The 12,901-nt window shown below is 40.2% G+C and overlaps 1 long non-coding RNA gene and 1 pseudogene across 1 annotated transcript; both read right to left on the bottom strand.

Annotated features, from left to right (window-relative positions):
• Positions 1 to 7,564, bottom strand: LOC124647430 (annotated as a pseudogene).
• A 2,411-nt stretch (positions 7,565 to 9,975) lies between these two features.
• Positions 9,976 to 12,574, bottom strand: LOC124650604. The gene is made up of 4 exons (XR_006987066.1): positions 12,050 to 12,574; positions 10,996 to 11,923; positions 10,603 to 10,724; positions 9,976 to 10,519 (listed from the first exon to the last, which is right to left on the bottom strand). It is a non-coding gene; the product is annotated as an uncharacterized LOC124650604 (long non-coding RNA).
• Positions 12,575 to 12,901: the final 327 nt, after the last annotated feature.

The following is a 12,901-nucleotide window of genomic DNA, read 5'->3' as shown; positions in this document are numbered from 1 at the left end:
TGGGAGTAAAATGCAAGGGTAGGAGGGCAGCAGCTGACACTAGACCGAAGTACAAAAACTGCACAAAATGTGGTGAAACAACATGAGCTTCCTTAGCACCTGCGCCACACAAAGCAAGGGATCATGTTTAGCAAACTATAAATTCCTTAATGAACTGCTAAGCCCAATGAAATATGCAGAAAAATGAGCAGCTAAACGTAAAGATTTACCTAGTACTATGCCACCGTTCGAGATTATAAATGCTACAAATACCACAAGAACTAATGCAAATGGTGTAAAAGTGAATAAAACTTTACACTTTGAGTTCCATAACTTGAAGCTGATATCCAATACTTCCTCAATAAAACCTGCATATTACTCATAAATGTTGGATATGATGTAAAAAGGATGGCAAGAAAAAGTAGAGATCACATGATCATGCTAGAATTTTAACCTTTGAACAAATGGCTATTTATCATATTCAGAATTAAACCATATATAAACGACAAGGTTTCTAGTGCTAATGTAAAACAAATCAAGCATATTCTAAAAATAATTCTTTTCCATGTCACAATCTTGGAAGAAAGTTTAAATTATTTTGCAACTCTGATTGAAAAACAATATTAAGCATGTCGTTAACAAATCCTAAAGGGGAGCGGAAAGCTTGCAGAAGAAGTTGAAATAGAATATGAAAATTCTTCAGGGAGTACTTACTGATATTTGCAATTAGTAGATCCAGAAACAACTCTCCTCTGTCTTATGGAACTATTAGTTCGCCGTCTTCTCAAACCTGCAGCACTGGCTGTGTTATCCTTGTCTGACACTTCTGTGCTTGACTTATCAGATAATTTACTGTTCTCGTGAGACACATAGTCACTAAGTGGAAGATCTTGCACATATGTAATGGCACCATTGGCAGCAAAAAATAACATCCATACTATATTAGTTTGCCGGAAAAGTATGGAGATGGCACCGAACTGCAGGTGAAAAGGAATACATTTATTCATAATTGCAGGATGTATACAAAAAGTCTAGATAACAAGAGTATATTAAGTAGCTATACCAAGTACGGTATGGATAATTGTTACAAATGTGTGACTACCTACAAATCATCAAGCTATAAGATTCTGTTGTGAACACAACAAATAAACAACAATGTATTTGTGCCCACAAAACGCAACTTTATCTCACCAAAATCTACGAAGCACTTAGTTCAAATACTCACCATTGCACTAACCAAAAACCGTTTCTTCAAGCAGAACAGGTACATCGCAAGAACTGCGGCTAATGATGCAACATCAGTATAATAGAGAAAGTTAAAGAACTAGTGAACCGGATACAACGCTACAAAAATAGCATAGGCAGTTGCCCTCGTCTTGCCGATCCCTGGCTTGATACATAGAAGCAAGTCATGGAAAAGAACACCGCAGACCATTGCCATTATGACATTAGTTGACCGGAGAAGTGCTGTGGTGCACAGGTGGTGAAAAGCATCTGCTACCTTAATAGCCCATGCACCGGGGAACAAAGAAGCAAGATACACTAGGGACATGTAGTACCTACAAAATTGCAGAGAACGGTCCATTACAAGGCAAATTTGAGGTTGATGCAATGAGGAGTTATGTAAACTCACAGGCCAGGAGGTGTTGTGATCATGGGATCCCATGTTAAGAATTCTCCGCGGCAATAGCGCTGCGCCTGAGGAACATGGAAGATCTCATCCTAAACAGAAAAATAAAGTGGCAGTGGATATGTTATCATGCTTTATTTGGAAGCATTTGATGCTATCAGCATTGTCAGAACGAATACAAAAAGATTAGACAAAGGCACAGATCTTAAAGATTTGCAAAAGGAGAAATTGCCACGAAGTGAGCCGAGGAGCTGAGTGATGTGCCAGCGCTACTTCAATAAGCACAGAAGCAGCAAACATATCGATATTCGGTATCACTTCATTAGAGGCTGCTTGGAAGATGGACGCATCAGTGCCAGCTTCATTAATACTTCAGATCAGCTCGCTGACATTTTGACAAAATCACTTGGGCGAGTAAATTTTCAGGAGCTGCGAGCTAGAATTGGAATAGTCCACATCAAGTCAACCATGAAGAGCAAGGATTGGGGGGGGGGGGGGGATTGTTAGAGTAATCCTTGCTTTGGAGTTAACCTAGTACCTTGCAGTGGGACTGTAGGTGCTAGTATGTTCTAATTTATTCTAGTAGTAGCACTATTCATATGTAAGTCTTAGGCAGTACCAAACTCTGGTTAGCTCTAGTAGTAGAAAGCTGTAGAAAGATAAGGTTTAAGAAATCTGCATATTGTACCTAGCTTGTATCCTATAAATAGCACTATGCAATACAGGCTGTAGTAGCTTTTGGCAGCATCACACAAACAGACTACTTCCTCACACTACCTGTGAACTAACAAGACTAACAAAAGCTCTAGCTGCGCCTCATGCTTGATTTCGAAATTTTCAATTTCTGGAGAACTTCAGTTTCTGGATAGCTAAAACACATGAGGGTCCTATGCAAAACAGATAAAGACTAACAAAAGCTCTAGCTGCGCCTCATGCTTGATTTTAAAATTTTCAATTTCTGGAGAAGTTCAGTTTCTGGATAGCTAAAACACATGAGGATCCTATGTAAAACAGATAGAATGTTCTTTACATGAAAAATAAAACAATGTTCATCAGTATTCAGCAACATCTAAGCAAGTGACATATCTTGCTCAGAAGCTTCGAGCCGTATTAGGCTAATTCAGAAGTAATCAAGCATACCGGGGAAGATGGCTCACCATGTAGGGATCAGGGGGCGTGGCTCGTCTGCAGTTCTTCTATTACTGTACCGGGTACAGTACTGCAGAGATCTGCCGTTCATTTAATCTAAGGGCCTTCTTTTAGTCAACCGGTGGACACAAAATTAGAAACAAATTCCCTGTGTTTAAGGAGGCATGGAGGGAATATCACACATATCTCTTTTTATTAGCGCCAAATTACTTTTTAAACTGGCGCCAAAAAATGAAAGCACGATCCTCTCCTGCAGATTGAGGATCAATCGGGCCAAACAGTGCATCGCACGATGGGCATCTCTAGTCCCTCCTCCAGGTGACACATCTGCCGGCAGCGACACAGGGCTCGTCCTTGACGACTTGCCGCCGGAAGGTTGACACAGCGTCTTTCCTCGACGCCGGCAGCGACACCACGCCCTTCCTTGACGCCCGCAGTGACTTGGATCCCATCCTCAACGCCTCGCCGGCGGCGGCGACACAACACCTTACTTGATTCTGTGCTTCCCTTGTTGTGTGATGCCTTCGGACACTTCTCCCTCCTCCTGTCCAAGGTATTACCCATTATAGATTGCAAGTTCAGAGTATAAGTCTAGATAATCTATATGAGTTAAATTTACTTTCAGTGTAGGTAATCTATGCGTAGATGTTGATTGCTAGCTTTAATCTGCTATTCACTTGTAGTACATTGTAAATAACATAGCTTCGTTGTGATATTAACTTTTTTGTACATTAATACATTTTTAAGTTGCGCACTTGCACAATTCAATTGAGGCACACATGTTTTAACAGGACAAATATGATACCTAGTTGGATGCCTCAGATTGGGATGAAATTTAAATGTAGAACAGAGGCTTTGGACTTTTGGACTAGCTATGGTGGACATATTGGTTTTGATGTCAGGAAAAATTATGAAAACAAGAGCAAAATTGATGGGGTGGTCACTTCTGCAAGATATGTTTGCTCAAATGAGGGTTATCGAGCAAAAGACAAAAGAGATCATCAGACACGATGTCCTCGTGCGGAAACAAGAACTGGTTGCAAAGTAAAGATGGACATCACATTAGATCGAGAAGTAGGGGATTACCAAATCCATAATTTGGATCTTGAACACAACCATGCTCTTCAATTGCCAGGAACACGCCACCTGATGCCGTCACAGCGTAAGATATCAGCTCTACAAGCTTTTGAAATGGACACTGCAGATGCTTCAGGAATACTTCCCAAAGCTGCACATGAGCAAGCAAGCCGACAAGTTGGTGGATCAGCAAACTTGGGATATTTGCGCCGTGACCACAAAAACTACTTGCGTACAAAGCGTCAAAGGGAGTTGGTGCATGGCGAAGCCGGAAGTATGCTGAAATACTTTCGAGACAAAGTTCGGGAGAACCCTTCATTTGAGTCTGCATTACAGCACGACTGTGAAGAAAAAATAGCAAACATCTTTTGGGCTAACGCTAGGATGATCATTGACTATGATCTTTTCGGTGATGTTGTGACCTTTGACACTACTTTTGGGACAAACAAAGAGTACAGACCTTTTGGGATCTTCGTCGGATTCAACCATTTTAGAGAAACTGTGATTTTTGGTGCCGCTCTTCTATATGATGAAACATTTGACTCTTTCAAATGGCTATTTGAAACATTTTTATCTATTCATAAGAACAAAACAACCCAAAACTATCTTCACCGATCAAGATACCGCCATGGGAAATGCAATTGAGGTTGTATTTACAGAAGCATGGCATGGACTGTGCACTTTTCACATAATGCAAAATGCTGTGAAACATTTGCCTCCTCCCAAGAAAGATGAAACCAATGTGCTTTCGGATTTTAGTGCTTGCATGTATGGGTACGAGGATGAGGAAAAATTTGAAGAAGTTTTCCATGTCATGAGAAGCAAGGTGGATACACAGACTTGGTTGGATAGCATTTACAAAGTAAAACAGAAGTGGGCAAATTGTTACATGAGGAATGTTTATACACTAGGAATGAGAAGCACGCAATTAAGTGAGAGCTTGAATAGTGACTTGAAAAAACATTTGAAGTCAGATCTTGACATCTTGCGTTTTTTCAAGCATCTAGAGAGAGCCATCCAAGGAAAGCGAGATAACGAGTTAAATTCAGAGTATGAGTCTCGGAAAAAGTTACCTAGACTGAAAGTGAGAACTCCTATGTTATTGCAGGCAAGCAAAGTTTACACTCCAAATATATTTGAGAGTTTTCAGAATGAATATGAAAGGTCCATGTCAGCATACATCAAGGCAGTAGGAGAACAGAATGAATATATAGTTGCAATTGGAAGTCTCGACAATGAATCAACATTTGAAGAAGAGTGCAGAGTTATAGGTAATTATTCAGAGCAATTGGTTACATGCAGCTGTGGGCAGTTTGAAAGAGCTGGTATATACTTTGTAGTCATGCTTTAAAAGTCCTTGATGTGATGAATATTAAGTCACTTCCAGAACGATATATATTGAAGCGATGGACTCGAGAAGTTCGAAGTGTTCCTATTGAGGACAGGCGTGGCAATATTGTTTTGGAGGACCCTAGGTCTGAACATAGGCAGCGTTTGAAGTTTCTCATTAAAAAAATTATTGGTATAGCTTCTCGAGCAGTGAAGTCCGAAGAATGTAGCACACTGTTAGATAATGCTCTCGATGATTTCAGCAAGCGAGTTGATGAAAAAACTCCTAGTTGTATGCCCAATGTTGAAGCTATGCTTGAACAACCAGATGTCCAGTTGCAGAGTGCATGCCTAAAGAAAAAGGAACCTCAGAAGAGAAGTTCAAGGCGAAAGAGAACTTGGCTTGAGAAGCAGCGCCCCCGTAAAAAGAAAAAGGAATCAAGTAAAGAAGTACCACAAGAAGAATTTGGTTCTGTAAGTTACTTACCCACATCTTTGAAAATATTAATTAAAGTTGTTCAATTTAGAGTAATATTTTGTAAACTTATTTGCTTAGAGAGATGGGGAAGAAATGGCACCACTACAAGACCCAATTCCTCTGATGCCAACCAGTAGAACAAATGAGAATGTGTTTCAGGAATATGGATGTATCCCGAGCTACACCCAACTACTCCTGGTATTCAATTTAACATGTCTAAATCCGATTATCAGTTTGTACTATTATGCTAATAAATTGTTTCTGTCTTTCAACTGTAGGGCTCTAGCACGGGGCAGAACATACCTGATGATACTTGGAACTTTGGACACAACACATATTTTACTGGCTGGCCAAATTAGCTTCATACATACTGAAATAAATAAGCAAGATCTCATGTGCAGTACCAAACTATGTACTTATTCTGAGATACAAATGCTCTGTGTGAGTTAGTTTGTGGCTCGAGCTTCTCAAATTTCTATTCGGTTGATTCAGCGGAGGTTACTAGCACTACTCCTGTGGTGTATCTATTCTTCCTTTACCCTAAACTTCACTACCAATGCAGAATTTTGTTTGTGTCATGCTATCACTGAAACACATATATGTGGTACACTGTAATCATTATTCAGAAAACCCCACAGCAGAGTGCACGAACTATCCAGACTACTCGTATATAAACCAAAGCACTATATGCAGTCCTAGCTTGTAACATACCATTATAAATCCAGTCAATCTCTTCCAGCATCGGCTTGGAAAAAATTACAAAGCTCACGAGAGCAGCAAAGGAAGACATAAATTCACCTGATTCAACGAGTTGTAGTCCGTCGGCGAGCGCCCTTGCGGATCGACGGAGGGGCGCCCTCGACGGAGGAGGCACGCACCTGCAACATCGGGGTCTCCCGCGCTTGAGTTGGGTCTGCTGTGCTCGAGCTGGAAGAAGTGGCTGCACCACCGCGGGATCCGCCGCCTCAAGTACGCGCTGCCGCGCTCGAGCCGGTATGGCGGACAACGGGGGAGAACTCCGATCTAGGCGCAAGAGCTATAGAGGGCTGGGAGGGACGAGGGAGCGGCGGAGGGCATCGCCTCAATTTTTCAGCTCCGCCATTGTTCTCGTCTGTCAGCAGTAGAAGAGACTAGACTAGTGAGGAAGGTGAGCGAGGACAGGGGTGACTTAGAGTGTACTAGATTTTGATGCGCGCCTTGGCGCGCGACCCCGGTATTTTGCACCGATGATCATTTTGTAATAAACTTCATAATAAGTTGAGAAAAACACTATGTTAGCATTATACAAATCGGTAATATTTAGGAGTAGGTCAATTAAAGGTAATAAGTTGAGAAAAACACTATGTTAGCATTATACAAATCGGTAATATTTAGGAGTAGGTCAATTAAAGGTGAGTAGTAAGCAGTTTCCATAGACATTAAAAAGTACATCTCATACAATATAAATCCATTATCCAAGGATAGAAAATCAACTTCAACAAATAATTTTAGTTGAGACTATCTAAGTAATCTATTTTCTACGAATGATTGTACAATTGTAATATGGATCTTGTTCAGAATATATATAATAGAGCTCTATCCTTATTTGCACCAGAAAGTCCATAGGAATATATACAGTTGCAATATGGATTTTTGTTGGCGCACGACCCCCCGTCTTTCGTCTCGCCGCTCAGCACGTGGACTCAACATCGAGCAATCCCACTGCATTGACGCCACTCATCAGGAAAAACAATGGTTGGCCTTGAAGTACAAAAAAATGTCAAGCATAAATCGCCTAGTTATTTCTGATATTTTTCACTTCAGGCCAAAAAGGGTATTTAATGAGCTTGTGAAAGATAAGATTAATTTATACTTTTTCAAGATTGATCTCATACAGTGTAAGAAAATATCAATGGGGTCTGCAGGTAGAATACATCTGCCATACACCATTATTACTTTGCACAAATTTAAACATTGTCCACATCGGAGTGCATCTTGACACCATCCGTATTTCACATGATCAATTGTTGGGTAGATAAAATTTTGAGATAAGTATAGTATCAAGATGAAAACGTAAGGTCAGTAGACAAAAGCTGAAAGCTCTGTAATAATCATTTGCTAAGTAAATGTAGAGAAAATTATGAGGGGCACTAACCTTATGCAGGTTAAGCACTAACACATTAGTATTCACTTAGATGGTAAACTGATCCTAATTTTAAGTGGCATGTATATTCTGCCAACACATGAGAGTCTTACTACCATAATAGCATAGTCGATGGCTAGAGCACCATCAGATAAACAACCATCACTTAAGGAGGCATATAGGCTATTACACACAATAAAAGAAATGTCAGGGAGAAACGCAGAAAGCTATTTAATTATAAATACTGAGCCTTAGGGAGGACAATCTCTAACCACCCTCGGCACATTCTACAGCAGGAATAAATATCACACAAGTTAAACTATCCTATTGGTGCATGCCCCATGTACATGTAAATATATTTTTCACCCTGAAAGCATGTAAAAAAATGCCGCTGACCGTCGCTCCAACTTGCGTGCTAATGTGACTGTCGAGGGATACAGGCAAAAGGTCATACTAAACAAAACTGCAATCATTGGAACAAAGATTGCTATCACCTTTTAATTTTTTTGTAGTTCTGTGTGGATCGAAATACCGAGTATGTTATAGAAAAATCTCCATATATCATTGTTTCATGAAAAAGCAAACACTCCACTTAGCAAACGACTAAGTCAAATCAGTTATTAGAAACTTGCCATACAACAATAGCCGTAAATTGCCTTTCATTTTTTTAACCTTCCATAGCAAGTGGCAAGTGAAAACTATTTAGAACATCATGTTAAGTATATTTCAGATCGCATAAACAAAAGGGGTTGTAGGACCTGACAGCAAAAATTCTATAAAGCTAAATAGATGGATGAGGTCATGACACAATACTTTTAAATCTATAAAGCAAAAATTATATAAATCTAAAGGGAGAACTTATCACATGAAACCACAGCTGCAAGGCATGAAGTTGTGCAGCCAAATCTCCCATGTCTCCTTTCACAACAATATCAAAAGCCAGGGTCTATCTTATTCGAAACATTTAGTGATGAATGTTCATCTGGACACAGAAACTGTTGCTCCCCCAGTGTGTTATAACTTAAAGAACAGGACCTGGCAGTTCAGCACTTTAACAGAAGTAACATTTTAGTATCAGGATAAATACAACTTCACAAATTGCTAGTAGTTCCAAACCTTGGTTAAAAGCAAAATGATTCTTGGGCTGGATTAAGAAATCAAAACTTGCAACAGTTCACCTAGGCCCGCATGACCAAGAGGCAGGAGAAAAAGGGTAAGCCCAAAACAAACCATGCATGTCTCGTTGATTGCTGATTTGAGTAATGCAAGATATACCAATTGGTAGCTAATGCCACGCAGAGAATTGTATGTACTCCTCGTTTAATAATGCAAAAGATGTGTACCATAATATATGCTAACTACATATGTTCCTGAAATATTAATAAAAGCAGCAACTCTAAAAAAATATTTAGTAGCAACCTAAGTACCTAACTAAGTTTTGATATCTGAGCCCGACTTTTCAGTGCATCTATGACTTTATCCAAGTGAGTAATAGAAACAATAATATATGCAAGATTGCAGAGGTGGCATTAAAATATAAGAATGAACAAATACGTGACTGAAAGATAACAGTACTGCTTACAAGTGCTTAACAGAGAGAGCACATACTAAATTGAGAGACCCATGAATTTTATTCAGGCAACAAAAAATTCCTAAGATGAAAATGGCACCGGAAAATACATGATTATTGTTTCGCCGAGTGAGTTAAAGTAAATAAGATCTTGGAATAGGCCGAATATAGTCCTTGCTTATCACAACACTGTGAAATAAGAAACTAATATCTAAGATAGCATGAAAAATCTCTAGAAAATAGGTACTAAAGAAATAAGCACATTTGATAAAATGTTCATGTTAAGTTTCTGAAATGAGCTAACTGAGGTATCAAAATTCATTTGTATCAGCCTAAAATAAAACAGAATCCTCTATTAAGGCAACATCTACTTTGCCATCAGGCTAAAAGAAAAATAGATTTGGTGGAGTGGAAAGTGAAGATCTGCGCTTATGGCAACACATGCTGTTAAGGATCTCTTCGACACATGAGAAAAAGAATGACCAAAATAAAAAGGAGTACCAGAGAGTGCCTTCTCCAAGATCTTATTTGGTTAGTTAGCTTTAGAGAAAACAGAGAGGAGAAAATTTGTTCGTTGCATCATTTTTGCATCTACCTATCCGGTTGCAGTAGAGGCGACGCTTCGCTGCCAAGAAACAAGGATTACCATCAATTTGGTGCTGCATTACTACCATAATTAAGTATTAAAATGTTCACCAAGAGAGCCTTAATAGAAATGGAACAAGAATTTTAGAATCTTTTTTGCACTGAATTTAAAAAGTTGAACACTTGATGAACCAAATAAAAATTATTTTTAGCCCGCAAGAAGTTATTTTGCAGCTGATTTATATGTGCACCGAGATCAAACAATTTACATTAGAAATCTGGTAATAAAAAATAGAGCATCACAATTCAAAACTCAATAGCATGATGCATAGACATGGTTATCCAAGAAAATGAACCTCGTATAGAACATCACTTGAGTGTTGAATGGATAACGAATTTAGAAGAAATTCTTGCGGTAGAGCATATGACATAAACAATGAGCTAAATTAAACAATACAAATGCATCACATACACTCAAACAAAAGGAGTAGAAAATATTTACTTATGCTAACAAAAATACTGTCTTTCCTCTTTGCCATGAATGGCACAGGTTCATCGCAGCTTCAAGAATATTTGATATTGAATTTAAATAACTCCGGCCTGAGAATTAAACGAAACATGAGTGTCTAGGAAAGGTTTTCAGTCATGAGCTTAAATAAAAAAATAACAAACAATCAGATTACCCTTACAAGCAGCAAAAAAAATATGGATGTCCCTAGTCCAAGACACCACCAAAACAGGGCTGCAGCGAGGCGGGAAAAACCAAGTTGGTATGGTTATTCCTAAATCGAAACATCACAAAAACCTGCACCGATAACGACAAATCGAAAAAAGTAAATGCCTGGAGTATCTATAGGGAATTGAAAAAATAACAATTAGTTGCAGCGTAGATTCATATGGGGGACCTAATCTGTTATAAATTTCTTACTTTTTAGGTGCATCAAGATTTAAAAAAACTCTATCCTAGAGCCTGAGAAAGACTGGAAGCCAAACAAAAGAAGAAGAAAAAATCAATTCCACAAGCACTTCTGCTATCTCCATTCAGTATATGTATAAATAGTTGAGAGAATCCTTACAGGGAAATTCGGAGCTACAACTTATGCAAAGTCATTCTTTTCATCTTTCCTCAAGACCATAGCCTGAAATGTTAACAAACATATGTGGTTTTTATAAAGAATAATCATCAAATACAAGTAAATAAAACTACTGATCTAAAGGCTGGCGTTTAAATAATCCATGGTTCTAAACCAATTGAACCTTCTATACAGTTACTTGTCAGGGAAAATACTTGTCCTAGGAGGTGCCAAAGAGACACAGGGATAAAAATCTAACAGATACCGATAAAAAAAAGGCCAAATACCAAGCCTACTTCGTGATTCGTGAAATTGAACAAATTGGTCCCTTGAATCTGCATCTTTTGTTTATCATGTCAGATGTGTTCCAGTGTTTAGATATCTTCATGCTCTTAGATGCCAAAGGGACAGAGTGATGCAACTTGAATGACACATACTTGCCAGAGTGACTTTTGAAAGTTGTTTTGCAGAAAAAAATTCCTAAAAGAAAGATGCTCACACAATCCAAAGAAAAGATAAAGGAGGAAATACAACATAAATCTTAGGACAAACCTTTGATCATGTACAGCCAGAATTTTATCCCCTGACAAATTGCAAGGAGCAAGCATACGAGTGATACAGCATTCAATTGGTATGTAGCACTGTAATTTTAGAGTTCAAACCATCGCGCAAACTTTTGGAACAAAGATGAGTACAGAGGTGTATGAAAAAGGAAGCTGCAGTTCAGTAAACCAGTAAACCTGAATTGTTGTATTGTGTAGAGGTATAGCACTGAATTTCTTTGCAGACTCGTATGCTACCTTCTGGCACAAATAAATACACCCTGCTTCCGAGCATACGGCAACCAATCTGCCGGCCAAAGTAATACTGCAGCTTCTGGTCGGAGTTGGAGAGCCATGTGCTTCCTATCCTCCATGTCCCTCAAATTGCCCTATGAGTTGAGATTAAACCAAGCCATGAATCCATAAGCATTAGTCGGTTCCATTCCTTCTGCGTCAAGCATAGAAGCAACAGAACAATCTAGATCCGATTTGTGATTGAAGAAAAAGGATGTTACCCGCTTTGGAGCCGACGCCACAGAAGCCCATCTTCTCACCGGCGGCAGACTCCATGTCGAGCAGCTCGTGGATGACGGCGACTGCCCAGGTCAGGAGAGGCGCGATGGTACCCCGCTGCTACTCCTCTGTGCTCACCACGTTGTGGTCTCTGCAGCAGAAGCCATAAGAGTGCTTCCACCTCCGCCTACTCGTCCGCTGACCTGGCGGAGAAGACCAGGAAGCTGCCAAGCAGCAGCCACATGTGGATCTGCCATCCATGGCGACGATGCGAGGTTGTGAGCAACGACCTGTGCTTCCTCCCGGCCACGGCCGCGGACGAACACGATCTCTGCCACGGAGTGGAGAGGCAGTGGATTGGTGAAAGAGAGATGTGGGAGGGGATTGGGGAGCACGAACGAGGGAGAGGATTTGGGGAGGAAGTCGGGTGAGGCCATTGGGTGGGGCGGAAGAGGCGGGGACTGAGGAGGAGAGCGAGGCGGAGACGCGGCCGCCGCCTCTCGCGAGGAGAACAACGAAGAGGAGAAACGGAGGGGCGCGGGTCCAGTTAGGGTTTTCACCGCGCGTTGTCAATTTTATACGACACAGTGAAAAAAACGGACGGCCAGGATCTGCTGGATGCGCCATCGGACGGCCACAAATCCAAACGAACCAGGAGGCTCCGTGGGGGCATCATATATACCCTGGATTCATTTTTCTCTTTTCTTTTCGCCAGGAAAGGGTGTTATTTCGTAGGACCGTTCGTTTGGGATGGAGGGCAGATCTTTGCACTACTGTACCCGGTACAGTAATAGAAGAACTGCAGAGGAGCTGCGTCCGGGATCAGGAACGACAGAGTCGACCAAAACGGCTAC

Source organism: Lolium rigidum, chromosome 4 (assembly GCF_022539505.1).
Source record: "Lolium rigidum isolate FL_2022 chromosome 4, APGP_CSIRO_Lrig_0.1, whole genome shotgun sequence".
NCBI classification, from domain to species: Eukaryota; Viridiplantae; Streptophyta; class Magnoliopsida; order Poales; family Poaceae; genus Lolium; species Lolium rigidum.
Note: the sequence above shows the minus strand (reverse complement) of the source record. Positions and strands in the feature narration are given on the sequence as shown.